Raw genomic sequence first — 15,452 nt, forward strand, 5'->3', positions numbered from 1 at the left:
ACCTTGTCTACGCTTTTAAAAGAAGTTCGGTGGTAAAATAATAGGATCATCATGAATTTGTCAGGGGCCATGACCGAGGTGGCGAACCTGAAGAAGGAACTGTCCGAGGCCGAAAACAAAGCGGCCAAGGAGTGCCGTGAGCGGTAAGAGCAAGAAGCCCGAGTAGGTGAGGTGCGGCAAGAGCTCGAGGCTCTCGCCAAGAAACATGAGTCCTTGGTGCTTGACTCTAAGACGCGAGAGTCCGAGCTCGCGCAGGCGCTTGAAAGCGCCCGGAGCACCAAGGCTGAAGCCCACAAGGCCCTCCAGGAGATTGATGCGGTGAAGAAGATAGCAGCGGGTAAGGCATTCATTATGGAAAGCAAGCATGTGAAGGAAACTTTCCTTTTTCTTACCCGAGTTCGGAGCTCTCCAGGAGCGTTCGCAGATCTTCCCCGCAGTGTACTGGATGCCTTGGAGTTTTACCGAGCTCAGGAGGGGAGCTCGACGGAAAAGTTGTTCTGGTCCCAGTATACTTGGACGGAACACCCAATGCCCTTGAGCGACCAGCTAAAGCAATTGGTCGAGCTTCACAAGGCAACCGGACAGGCCATGAGGGGCATTGTAGTCCGGATGTGGCCCGGCGAGCCCCTGTCCGGCAGCTACTTCGGTCTGGTGTGGCGGCTTGTGGATGCCTGCCCACGGCTTGAAGTCATCAAGCGGTCCGTCTGCATCGAGGGTGCGCGCAGGGCTTTTGCCCGGGCGAAGGTGCACTGGGCAAAGCTAGACGCTGTGAAGTTGGTGAAGGAGGGGCCGTCGGAGGGCAAGGAGCATCACTGCCCCGAGATGTATTATGAGAGTGTCTTGAAGGGTTCCCGCCTTGTGGCAGATGAATGCGCCAAGGATGTAATTTTTGAATGAACATGTTCATGTGATCCTGTAATGTGAAACGAGTTCATCTGTGCTATGCAGTGCTTTTTTAATTTAAAATATTACCATATGTGCAGCCGTTTATAAAATTTGAGAGTTGGCCAGTCGTCGGCTTCTGCACCCATATAACTAGTACTGGGGTGTTCGGGATAAACTTGAGCACACTTTACCCCAATTTTGGGTCCTTCAAGGGAGGTGTTCAGCGCAACGAACCAGGAAATCGGACTATAAGGCTTCATCACTCCCACTTAGCCATAGAAGCCTACAATTTAAAATTTTGGTGAAGCCCCTAGTATTCGGAAGGCCGAATTTGGGGCACTATACACGCCTAAGCCGGACAAGGCCGACTCCTCGCCCGAAGCGGAAAAATTCTTTAAAGACTTGAGACCTCTCGAACAGCGACCAGTCTCTCGCCTTATCATGACAGTCAGTTTGTGGCTTTCTCTACTGAGGTGCTCGTCCGGAAGAACCGGGACTCAATCGCAGTAGTTCTCCCACCGCTACCTTAGCCGATATAGCAGAACGTAAGGTACCAAAGCATGGGAGCCAGGCAAACCCAACTATTGACCCAAGACATGATTCGTAGCTAATGCATATAGTGCTATAAGTTCGGGGTGCCGCACTGTAGAAAGTGTTCGGACTTCTCGCGCCGTATTATGGGGTAAATGAAAGCCCCTGGCGTACTGACCGTACCTGAATATATGAGTCCGGATTGTCGTAGATGGACATAAAGGGAAAAAGAATGAATAATGCAATAATAGCCTAATGCTATGCATTGTTATTTAAATAATACGTCGAAGCGTACTAGTACAGGTAGTGCAATAAGCAAGGGCAAGCTGCGTATGGATAGTAGAAAGCAGGTATTATTATTAGAGACCACCTGGGGGTTCCCGTGTACATATTAGCTTCTTGCCGCCTTGGTTGTTCCTTCCCGTAATGTGTCCGGCAATCATATTCCCAGAAAGGGCTTCCCGAGAGTTAGGCCCTGAAAGAGAAAAGAAATGATAAAGATATACAGCCCCTAGGGCAGTTAGGACGCATTGCGGGACGTTCCCTGATCGTGCCCCTGCCTATGTCCATGGTATTTTCAGTGTGTAATTATGTACGCGCGGCACGGATTTCGTTGCTTGACTCGGACTGGGACGGGGGCCGAATTGCTAGGTGAGCTCTGAACGTGCCAGGCGATCATGTTCTAGTTTACTCCGGACACGCTTGAAGGTGTTCGGGGGCTGTATCACGAATTAGTGGTTTGCCTTGAAAGGGTGATTTGTGCTTCTGCTGTGAGGGCCGCAGTGTGCTCTTCCGTGTGGAGCGAGCATTCTATGTTTCCATTCACTGTTATGACCCCCCGAGGTCCTGACATCTTGAGCTTGAGGTAAGCGTAATACGGTACAACATTGAATTTTGCAAATGCAGTTCGTCCGAGCAGTGCATGATAACCACTGTGAAACGGGACGATGTCGAAGATTTACTCCTTGCTTCGGAAGTTGTCCGGTGATCCGAAGACCACTTCCAGTGTGATTGAGCCCATGCAATGGGCCTCTACACCTGGGATGACTCCCTTAAAGGTGGTTTTGGTGGGTTTGATCCTCAAGGGATCGATGCCCATTTTTTGCACAATATCCTGATAGAGCAGGTTCAGGCTGCTTCCGCCGTCCATAAGGACTCGAGTGAGGTGAAATCCATCGATGATGGGGTCTAGGACCAGTGCGGCGGATCTGCCATGACGGATACTAGTGGGGTGGTCCCTGCGATCAAAGGTGATCGGGCAAGCAGACCATGGGTTGAACTTTGGGGCGACGGGCTCCATCGCATAGACGTCCCTTAGTGCACGCTTCCGCTCCCTCTTGGGAATGTGGGGTGCATATATCATGTTCACCGTCTTCACTTGTGGGGGGAACCACTTCTCTGCTCTCGTGTTCGGTGGCCGGGGCTCCTCCTCGTCATCACTATGCAGCCCCTTGTCCTTGTTTTCGGTATTTAACTTGCCGGCCTGCTTGAAAACCCAGCATTCTCTGTTGGTGTGATTGGCTGGCTTGTCGGGGGTGCCATGGATTTGACACGAGTGAGCCAGTATGCAATCCAAACTGGACGGAGCTGGAGTACTTCTTTTAAATGGCTTTTTCCGCTGACCGGATCTAGAGCCTCTGAATCCTGCATTGACTGCCGTATCCTCGGTGTTATCGCCATTATTGTGGCGCTTTGGTCTGTTACGATGTTGTCTGCCGTTGGCATCTTTGGTATTCGAAGTGCCCGGATTCCTCGATGTGTTATTGCTGCGAGCCAGCCAGCTATCCTCGCCCGCGCAAAAGCGGGTCATGAGTGTCGTGAGGGCTGCCATAAACTTCGGTTTCTCCTGGCCAAGGTGGCGGGCAAGCCACTCGTCATGGATGTTGTGCTTGAATGCCGCTAGGGCCTATGCGTCCGGACAATCGACAATTTGGTTTTTCTTAGTCAGGAACCGAGTCCAGAATTGTCTGGCTGATTCCCCTAGCTACTGAGTTATATGGCTCAAGTCATCAGCATCCGGTGGTCACACATAAGTGCCCTGGAAGTTGTCAAGGAATGCATCTTCCAGATCCTCCCAACTGCCGACGGAGTCTGCTGGCAAGCTATTCAGCCAATGCCGAGCTGGTCCTTTGAGTTTTAGTGGGAGGTACTTGATGGCATGTAGATCATCACCGCGAGCCATGTGGATGTGAAGGAGGAAATCCTCAATCCATACAGCGAGATCTGTTGTACCATCATATGATTTGATATTTACGGGTTTGAAACCCTCTAGGAATTCGTGATCCATAACTTAATCAGTGAAGCATAGGGGGTGTGCGGCGCCTCTGTGCCGGGCTATATCATGACGCAGTTCATATGAGTCTTGTCTGCTGTATTCGGCCAAGCCGAATTTGCTTTTGGTGTATCCGGCGCGACGATCATCGTCCCGTGTTGGCGCGCGCGCCCGTGACCCGTATATTGACCTTGCGAGTTTTTCCTCATTGTCCAATACGTCTCGCAGGTCCCGTGTGTTTCCCCGGTCCATCTATCTGCTATCAAGTCTTGATCAGCATGAAGCTGTTGTTGCTTTTTCTTCAGGCTATTTGTTGTGGCCCTAAGCCGGCACTTGAAGCTCTCCTGCTCGACGGGGTCCTCAGGCACGATAAATTATTTGTCGCCGAGGCTCGCCTCGTCTTCGGAGAGAGGCATGTAATTGTCCTCCTCTGGTTCTCCATCTGCTACCTGCTCTGGAGGGCTAGCTTGTTCATCCTCCGGCTCTACATCGTGCTTTAGGGGATTGTGGTTGTCTTCGGCACTATCCGGAGTGTTATTATCTCCGGTTCCGGACTTAGAGCGGCGCCGCTGACGTCGGTGCTTGGGTTGCTTCTTGGAGGGGTCATCCTCCGTTGTCTCGTCGCCATTGCCTTCTTTAGGGGTGTCCACCATGTATATGTCGTATGATGAGGTAGCGGTCCAGCACCCTGTAGGTGGTGGTTCCTGCTCGTCTCCTACATCGTCGTCCATACCGTCGATGACTTTGGAGTCGAAGTCGAGCATGTCAATTAAATCGTCGACAGTGGCTACTAAGTGGGTGTTGGGTGGGTAGCGAATTTCCTCATCGTCCGCATCCCTTTCTAGCCGGGCATAGTTCGGCCAATGTTCTCCTGACAGGGAGAGAGACCTTAATGAATTTCGCACATCGCCGAAGGGTGAGTACTGAAAGATATCCACGGTGGTGACCTCCATAATCGGCGCCCAGTCGGATTTGACGGGCACGGATGTAAGCAGCTCGGAGTCCATGGCCGGAGGTGAATCCAGTGGTTCAGTGACACGGCTCTCGTAAGGCGTGAAGTTAGTATCCGGCTCTATCGCCACTAAGAGTGTGGCCTCCATAGCGGGGTCTATCCCTCCGCTCTCGGATGGCGTGATTTGCTCCAGATTGACTGCCGGAGTAGTTGCAGATGCGATTTCCCGAATATTGTCCGATGGCACAGTTACGTCATGCTCGTCGTGACTGTGCGGCGCACCTGACATGGGCTCGAATCCATTGAAGATCAAGTCTCCGCGGATGTCGGCAGTGTAGTTTAAGTTTCCGAACCTGACCTAATGGCCAGGGGCGTAGCTCTCGATCTACTCCAGATGGCCAAGCGAATTGGCCCGTAGTGTGAATCCGCCGAATACAAAGATATGTCCGGGGAGGAAAACCTCACCCTGGACCGCATCATTACCGATGATCGAAGGAGCCATCGAGCCTTACGGTGACGGCACAGTGGAACTCTCAATGAAAGCATCAATGTCTGTGTCAAAACCGGAGGATCTCGGGTAGGGGGTCCCGAACTGTACATCTAAGGCAGATGATAACAGGAGGCAGGGGACACGATGTTTACCCAGGTTCGGGTCCTCTTGATGGAGGTAATACCCTACGTCCTGCTTGATTGTTCTTGATGATATGAGTATTACAAGAGTTGATCTACCACGATTTCATAGAGGCTAGACCCTACAAGCTAGCCTATGGTATGATTGTATGTTGTCCTACGTACTAAACCCTCCGGTTTATATAGACACCGGAGGGGGCTAGGGTTATACAGAGTCGGTTACAAGGGAGGAGATCTACATATCCGTATTGCCTAGCTTGCCTTCCATGCCAAGGAGAGTCCCATCCGAACACGGGACGAAGTCTTCAATCTTGTATCTTCATAGTCCAACAGTCCGGCCAAAGGATGTAGTCCGGCTGTCTGGAGACCCCCTAATACAGGACTCCCTCAGCGGTCATGCAAACACTGTCACTATGCTATTGCAGTTATATTTACCTTCCTCGTAAAATGTTCAATTTGTTATTTATTATACATGAGTAAGAACTTGTAGCGTCGTTGTAGTTAATTATAGCTTCTGATATTCCAGAATTTGGTTGTTGTCTCAGTACCAATTATTTCATTTGCACATTGATCTTTTTGAGAAGATATGTCATAATTGACATGTTTCTTTAGTTTTTCAAAATAAGCATTGGTGATTTTCTATGTTGCTATAAACCCATTTCCCCTACAATTGTTACTGATCTAGTTTTAAATATTATAGGATGAACGGAAGTGTTCTTACTTGGAGTGGGTTGATGAAGAGTGGCCATAGTCTTTAAAGATGTGCCTAAGGAAGCTCTGGAGCATGTATGAGGAAGTGAGCGCAGGTAGGCTTAGAGAAAGTCTTGTCAACTCTGAAGCGTATTTCAAGATGCGGGATAAAAAGTTGATGGTGGAGAATGAGCTCAGGTTTTTTTAAAAGACTTTGCTAAGATGGTGTTCGTGAAGGAGGAGGCACTTTCCCAGTTGGCCCGTGCAAAACAGGTTCTTACTAAACGGAAAGCAGAGGTGGATAATACGAGCCTGGATGATCTCGTTTAGGGAAATGAATATATCACTACTAGAAAAAGGGCTGCTAGTGGCCCACCTATTTTCGCTACTAATGGCGCACTACAGGTGCGCCACTATCACCACGCCATTAGATTTTTTTACTAATGGCGCACCACTGGTGCGCCATTAGTATCTGGTATACTAATGGCACACCACCGGTGCGCCATTAGTATCTGGTATACTAATGGCGCACCACGCCGGAGTGCGCCATTAGTAGCAATTTTTTCCAATTTTTTTTAAAAAAATTCAAATTTATTTCAAAAAAATTTCAATTTTTTTATTTTTTTAATAAATATATCACTACTAGAAAAAGGGCTGCTAGTGGCCCACTTATTTTCGCTACTAATAGCGCACTACAGGTGCGCCACTAGCACCACGCCATTAGATTTTTTACTAATGGTGCACCACGTAGGAGTGCGCCATTAGTAGCAATTTTTTTCATTTTTTTAAATTCAAATTTATTTCAAAAAAAAAATTCAATTTTTTTATTTTTTTTAATCTCGAGTCACTATGGCCTAATCTCGGGTCAATATGCTTAATCTCAGGTCAAATCACACTATGTGGTCAAACTTCCCGGAAGGTCACCCATCCTCAGACGACTCCAACCCGAGCACGCTTAACTTTGTAGTTCTATCCAACCCCAGCACCACCTCACTTCACAGGCACTTGTTGATATATCTATCATATGAATCCTATTAAACCTTGCTGATGTCTAGGACTTAGTTCATGAGTATGATGAAATTTTGAAAAAATATTTCAAATTTCCCGGTCATATTACGTATCATATTTTGAAAAATAATTCATTTTTTTAAACCAATTTTTTTCTGTTACTAGTGGCGCACCTAGCATACGGTGCGCCACTAGTAAGTTTGAATTTTTTTGAATTTTTTTGCCTCTGGATCTTAAAAGCCCCGTAACTTTTTTCTGTTAGGTTTTTGGGGATTTTGAAAATGTTTAAAGGGGACCCCGCGTTAAATTTGGATGTAACTTTCGAATTCGTATGCAAAAGTTATGCGCGTTTTACAAATTCTAGAGAGATTTTGCAAATAAAGTCGAAATTTATATTTGTAAATTTTCCCAACAACTAGACCACATATCACATGGGAAACTTATTTTCTTTTATTTTTTTGACATTTCCATCAATTTTTTTTTATTTTTTTAAAACTGAAAAGCGGTCCACGGGGAGGGGGGGTGCATTCGGTGGAAGTTTTGGGACAAGTTAGTAATGGCGCACCGTGGGAGTGGTGCGCCATTACTAGTTAAACTAGTAATGGCGCACAACACCCACGGTGCGCCATTACTAGTTTTAAAAAAAAACAAATTCTGAATTTTTTTGAAAAAAAACTTAGTAATGGCGCACCAGTTGACAGTGGGCCATTACTAGTTTTAACTAGTAATGGCGCACTATCCACTGGTGCGCCATTACTAGTTTTGAAAAAATAAATAAAAAAAATTGAAAAAAAATTACTAGTGGCGCATGGTGCGCCATTACTAGTTTAACTAGTAATGGCGCACTATCCACTTGTTCGCCATTACTAGTCTTGAAAAAAATGAAAAAAAAAATTGTTACTAATGGCGCACCTACACATGGTGCGCCATTAGTATATACTAATGGCGCACCACATGTCTGGTGCGCCATTAGTGGCCATATCATCTATAGCCCTTTTCCTAGTAGTGCATTGTTCTTATGAAGTTGAACTATATAGCTATATGTTGTACTGTGTTGTTTTCATGTAGCTACCGTACTGTGATGTCATAATATATTTATGTGCCTGATATGAAATTGGCAAACAGCTATTCGATATGAAATGTGAATTTGTGAAATACTGGAATTATTAATTGTAAACTAATAAACCTGCTAAATGTGTCATGGACCACTGCAAACGGTTCTAGCAGTAAAAGCGATTGCAATGGATAGCCCAATGCCACACCGTTTTCTTCATCAAATCGTGTCTGATATAGTTGATAAAAGCAAACAGTTAACCAAGGAAGATCGTATGTGATAGTTACACCTTTCACACACGAGCCTACACATTAAACTGTGTGGGATTTACGTCCGAACGGAAACGTTTTCCCTGGATTGACTGTGTGGGATGTACACAAAAATGGAAACGTATTCCTTGGATTGACTGTGTGTGATATACATACAAACGGAAATGTATTTCTCGGATTCACCGTGTGGGATGTACATACCTATCGAAATGATTTTCTCGGATTATCGTGTGGGATGTACATACCTACGGAAATGATTTCTAGGATTCACCGTTTGAGATGTACATACCTAAGGAAATGATTTCTAGGATTCACCGTGTGGGATGTACATACCTACAGAAATGATTGGGTTTCGATGCCTCGCCCGATCGAACACGGCCCTAGCCTGGGGCCCCGGAGGGCCTATCCCCGATGATTTCTAGGTCGTGTGGGAAGGACACTCTAACGCACACACTCACTTGGCGACGGTTCCAAATGCCATCGCGGAAAGGGGTAAAAAACCATTTTTTAGGACCAACACACCAGTGTCTCGTTCTCGTGGATCCTACTAAGTTCGATCAATTCTATAACATGGCCCTCAATCTAGAAGGTGCTTAGCTCAAGTGTGAGGCTTCTAAGAAGAGAATCAGAGATGCAGTTCAGTCTTCTTCTTCCTCACAAGTGGCAGCTAAGCAACAGAAGTTCTGGCTTCCTCGTCCTCCATTTCATCAGCCCTACCAGCAGAAGAACAAAGGTGACCATGGATCTTCCCACCCACCCAACACAGGCTATCAGAACAAGTCTCAGACTCAAGCTCCAAGGTCAAGTGCTCCTTATCATCGTCCGCTCTTAGAGGTGACTTGCAACAAGTGTCAGCAGAAAGGTCACTATGCAAACAAGTGTTTCAACCAAAGGCGCCTTCTGCCTCCTCCGCCTGTGAGATCTTCAAGCAATGCAGTGGTCAAGCATAACCCCAAGTCTGCAAGAGTGAACTTGATGAATTCAGTTCAAGCAGAGGATTCTTCAGAAGTGATCATGGGTAATCTCCAACTTAATGATATTCATGCAAAAGTTTTATTTGATACTGGTGCATCGAATAGTTTCATCTCAAGACCATTTGCATCAAAGCATGAGTTTGTTTTTCAAGATTTGCCTAGACCGTTATCAGTTGTCTCTCCGGGTAAATTCATGAGCCCAAGCTCCATGGTACGGGATGTTTCTATCAAGATGGGTAACTATAAATTTCTGCCTTCTCCAATTGTTCTTGGTGACTCGGATATTGATCTAATTCTTGGGATGGACTGGCTTTCTAACACAAGGCTCAACTTGATTGTGCTACTAGGGAGATACAATTGACACATTCTTCTGAGGATGTGATCATCTATGCCACTCGAGATGAAACCATTCGACTGTTTTCTCTCAATGAGAAGGGCGAGTTGGATGCAATTTCTCAAATTCTAGTCGTTTGTGAGTACCAAGACGTCTTTCCAGAAGAGCTTCCAGGAATGCCTCCTCACTAGCAAGTTGAATTCGTTATCGATCTTGAGCCTGGTACGGAACTTGTTCGCAAGCGTCCATACAATCTTGGACCTAAGGAGTTGAAGGAATTGAAGAAACAGCTCGATGAACAAGAGCGTCTGGGTTTGATCAGACTGAGTTCATCTCTGTGGGGTTGTGGTGTTCTTTTTGTCCAGAAGAAGGATGGCACGACCGACTTTGTGTTGACTACCGTACATTGAACAAGAAGACAATTAAGAACAAGTATCCACTTACCAACATCAATGAGCTATTCGAGCAACTTAAAGGTGCTAAAGTATTCTCCAAGCTTGACCTCCGTATGGGTTATCATTAGATTCGCATTCGTGAGCAAGATATTCCCAAGACAACATTCAGAACGAGCGATGGTTCTTATGAATATATTGTCATGTCTTTCGGCCTTGTCGATGATCCTCCGACGTTCTCTCGCATGATGAACTTCATCTTCAAGCCTTACACAAATGTATTCGTCCTGGTGTATCTCGTTGATATCTTGGTCTTCTCCAAGAATAAGAAGGATCATGCCAAGCATTTGAGATTGGTGCTCGACAAGCTCAGAAAGTATCAATTCTATTCGAAGTTTTCCAAATGTGAGTTTTGGCTTGATGAAGTTCTTTACCTTGGTCATATCACCTCCGCCAAGGGCATTGCTATTAAACCGGAGAAGTTTTCTGCAATTGTGAACTGGGAACCTCCTTAGAATGTCAAGCAGCTCCACAGTTTCCTTGGACTTGCAAGCTATTGCCGAAGATCATTGAGAATTTCTCCATGATTGCAAAGCCTCTTTCCAAACTCCACCAGAATCATGTGAAGTATGTCTGGACACCTGAATGTAATGTTGCTTTCAACACTCTCAAAGAGAAACTCGTCACAGCTCTTGTCTTGACTCCTCCAAACGAATCCAATCATTAAAAGTTTTCTGTGATGCCTCTTTGCAACGCCTCGACATTGTGTTAATGAAAGAGAAGAAAGTTGTGGCTTATACCTCTCATCAGTTGGAGCCCAATGAAAGGAACTACCCCACTCACGATCTTGAGTTGGCGGCTGTCGGTGTCAAAACCGGCGGATCTCGGGTAGGGGGTCCCGAACTATGCGTCTAGGCGGATGGTACCAGGAGGCAGGGGACACGATGTTTACCCAGGTTCGGGCCCTGTTGATGGAGGTAATACCCTACGTCCTTCTTGATTGTTCTTGATAATATGAGTAGTACAAGAGTAGATCTACCACGAGATCAGAGAGGCTAAACCCTAGAAGCTAGCCTATGGTATGATTGTTGTTGTTGTTGGTCCTACGGACTAAACCCTCCAGTTTATATAGACACCGGAGGGGGCTAGGGTTACACAGAGTTGGTTACAAGGAAGGAGATTTACATATCCGTACTGCCAAGCTTGCCTTCCACGCCAAGGAGAGTCCCATCCGGACACGGGACGAAGTCTTCAATCTTTTATGTTCATAGTCCAACAGTCCGGCCAAAGGATATAGTCTGGCTGTCCGGATACCCCCTAATCTAGGGCTCCCTTAGCGGCAGTTGTCCATGCATTAATAACATGGAGACATCTCTTGTTGGCAAGGCAAGTAGACATTTTCACTGATCACAAGAGCCTCAAGTATATCTTCACTCAACCCAACCTCAACCTCAGGCAAACTCATTGGGTCAAAATGATTCAAGAGTACAATCCGAGTATTGAATATACTCTAAGAAAGGCCAATGTCATTTTAGATGCTTTGAGCAGGAAGGCTTACTGCAACAACTTAATTCTCAAGCCATTCCAACCGGATCTTTGTGAATCTTTCCGTAATCTCAACCTCCAAGTTGTTCCTTAAGGTTTTCTTGCCAACCTTCAAGTCACTCCTACTTTGGAAGACCAAATTCGAGAGGCACAACTCCTTGATACCATGGTGAAGAGAGTGAAACATGGTATTGCCAAGAGCCAACCCAAATACAAGTGCTATCGCATTGATGACAAAGACACATTATTCTTCAAGGACCGGATTGTGGTTCCCAAAGGTGATCTAAGGAAGGTCATAATGAACGAAGCGCACAATTCTCTTCTATCCATTCATCCGGGCAGTTCCAAGATGTACCATGACCTCAAGCAGTCGTATTGGCGGACTCGAATGAAGCGAGAGATTGCTCAATACGAGAACGAATGTGATGTCTTTCGAAGGGTGAAGGAAGAACACTAAGGACCAGCTGGTCTCCTCCAACCTCTTGCTATTCCAGAATGGAAGTTTGATCATATCAAGATGGACTTCATCACTGGATTTCCAAATTCAAAGCGTGAGAATGATGCTATTTTCGTTGTCATTGACAAACTTACAAAAGTGGCTCATTTCCTTCCAATCAAAGAATCTATCACGACAACTCAGTTGGCAGAGCTATACACCTCCAGAATTGTATCTTTTCACGGTATTCCGCAATTGATCTCTTCAGACTGCAGAAGCATTTTCACTTCTAAGTTCTGGGACTCCTTCTAGAAGGCCATGGGCACCAACATTCACTTCAGCACATCTTTCCATCCTCAAACTAGTGGCCAAGTCGAGCGAGTCAATCAAATCCTCGAAGACATGCTCAGGGCTTGTGTCATCTCTTTTGGTATGAAGTGGGAAGATTGTTTTCCATATGCCGAGTTCTCCTACAACAACAGTTTCCAAGCGAGTTCGGGCAAGGCCCAATTCGAAATTCTCTATGGAAGAAAGTGTCGTACTCCTCTGAATTGGTCAGAGTCTAGTGAACGCCAACTTCTTGGCAACGACTAGATCACAAAAGCTGAAGAAATGTGTAAAGTCATCTATGAAAAACTCAAAGCCGCGCAATTGCGCAAGAAGAGTTACTATGATAGCAAGCACCGTGACTTGGCTTTCGAGATCGGAGACCATGTCTACCTCCGTGTCTCTCCAATGAAAGGCACTCGTCGCTTCGGTATCAAAGGGAAGCTCTCCCTGAGATACGTGGGTCCTTTGAAGATCATTGGTAAAAGAGGCTACCTCGCCTATCAACTCGAGCTTCCGTCCAACTTCGCAAACGTGCATGAAGTGTTTCATGTGTCACAGCTTCGCAAGTGCTTCAAGACTCCTGAGCGCACTGTCAACTTTGAAGAGATCGGTCTCCAAGAAGATTTGTCTGATCATGAGCATACCGTTGCTATTCATGAAGAAATTGAGCGCAAGACACGCAAAAAGTCAATCAAATTCCTGAAAGTGAAGTGGTCACACCATTCCGACCGAGAAGCCACCTTGGAACGCGAGGATTACCTCCGTTCTGAATATTCTGAGTTCTTTCAGTCCTAGATCTCAGGACGAGATCCTCTTGTAGTAGTGGAGTGTTGTAACACCCCGGATGTAACTTTCCATATTTGTAACTCTGACTCTTGCCATTTTCGGCTATGTGATATGACATTCCCTCTGTGGTTGGGTTTTTGTCTTTCGTTTTGCATTTTGTTCATGTCATGCATTTCATATCATGTCATCATGTGCATATCATTTGCATTCATGTTCGTCTCATGCATTCGGTCATTTTCCCCATTGTCCGTTTCGTAATCCGACGCTCTCTCATGCCCCCGTTGCACCCCTCCAATCTCGTTTCGGTGAGCGGGAGAAAAACGTTCTCGGAATGGGTCAAGATTTTCAAGTGGCCTTGGTACATCACCAAAAGGCCGACTTTCAAATTTCGTTCCATTTGGAGGTCATTTGATGCCCCAACAGTTAACAGGAGTGAACTAATCAAATGTGGTGTTTCGTCAACATGCATCTTGTTACATGTCGAGCTCCACTTAACTTGTAGTTTTGTTTGTGCACTTTGCCATGCCATGCATATTTAAATGGGACATGCATCATCCTTGGTTGTGCATCATGCCATGCTTATGCTTATGTGTTTACCATGTTGCTTGCTTCTTTCCGGTTTGCTTCTCTCGTTTGCTTTGGTTTCGTTCCAGAGTTGTGAGGATTCGTTCGACTACGTATGCTTGTCTTCTTCATGGACTCGTTCTTCTTCCTCGCGGGATCTCAGGAAAGATGATCATTACCCTAGATATCACTTCTACTTTTGCTTGCTAGTTGCTCGTTCTATCGCTATGTCGCCCTACCTATCACTTGTTATATCATGCCTCTAACCCACCTTCCTAGCAAACTATTGTTTGGCTATGTTACCGCTTTTGCTCAGCCCCTCTTATAGCGTTGTTAGTTGCAGGTGAAGTTGAAGTTTGTTCCATGTTGGAACATGGATATGTTGGGATATCACTATATCTCTTATTTAATTAATGCATTTATATACTTGGTAAAGGGTGGAAGGCACGGTCTTACGCCTGGTGTTTTGTTCCACTCTTGCCGCCCTAGTTTCCATCATACCGGTGTTATGTTCCTTGATTTTCCGTTCCTTACGCGGTTGGGGTTATGGGACCCCCTTGACAGTTCACCTTGAATTAAACTCCTCCAGCAAGGCCCACCCTTGGTTTTAGATTTGCCTACCAAAGCCTTTTCCCTTGGGTTCTGCAGGCCCGAGGGTCATCTTTATTTTAAACCCCCAGGCCAGTGCTCCTCTGAATGTTGGTCCAACCCGGGCGATGTTTGACACCCCCTAGGCAACCAGGGTCTATGCCAACCCGACATTTGGCCCATCCGGTGTGCCCTGAGAAAGAGATACATGCCACTCCTATCAGGATTTGACGGCACAACAGGCGGCTTTGCTGGTCTTGTGTTATCATTGTCGAAATGTCTTGTAACCGGGATTCTGAGACTGATCGGGCCTTTCCGGGAGAAGGAATATCCTTCGTTGATTATGAGAGCTTGTGATGGGCTAAGTTGGGACACCCCTACAGGGTATAAACTTTCGAGAGCCGTCCCCGCGGTTATGTGGTAGATGGGAATTTGTTAATATCCGGTTGTAGAGAACTTTACACTTGACTTAATTAAAATTCATCAACCGCGTGCTTAGCCGTGATGGTCTCTTTTTTTGGTGGTGTCTGGGAAGTGAACACGGTTTTGGGTTATGTTTGAATGTAAGTAGTTTCAGGATCACTTCTTGATCACTTCTAGCTTCACGACCATTGTGTAGCTTCTCATCTTACTCTTATTTGTGTATGTTAGCCACCATATTTTCTTAGCGCTTGTTGCAGCTCCACCTCATTACCTTATCCTACCCATAAGCTTAAATATTCTTGATCTCGCGGGTGTGGGATTGCTGAGTCCTCGTGACTCATGGATACTTCCAAACAGTTGCAGGTGCCGATGATACCAGTGCAGGTGATGCTACCGGACTCAAGTGGGAGTTTGACGAGGACCTTGGTCAGTACTATGTGTCGTTTCCTGATGATCAGTAGTGGAGCCCAGTTGGGACGATCGAGGATCTTCCATTTGTGGCTTATCTTCCTTTTATTCGGATTTGACCATAGTCGGTCTATGAGTGTATTTTGATGATGCATGATTTATTTATGTATTGTGTGACGTGGCGAGTGTAAGCCAACTCTATTTTATCCCCGTCTTATTCATTACATGGGATGTTTGTGAAGATGACCCTTCTAGCGACAAAACCACTATGCGGTTATATCTATAAGTCATGCCTCGACATGTGGGAGCTATAGCCGCATCATGGGCGTTACACCCGGCCATCCCTCTAGCCCCCCCCCCCCGTGCCGAGCTTTTTCTCCG

This window comes from Triticum dicoccoides, chromosome 3A (assembly GCF_002162155.2).
Source record: "Triticum dicoccoides isolate Atlit2015 ecotype Zavitan chromosome 3A, WEW_v2.0, whole genome shotgun sequence".
Lineage (NCBI taxonomy): Eukaryota > Viridiplantae > Streptophyta > Magnoliopsida > Poales > Poaceae > Triticum > Triticum dicoccoides.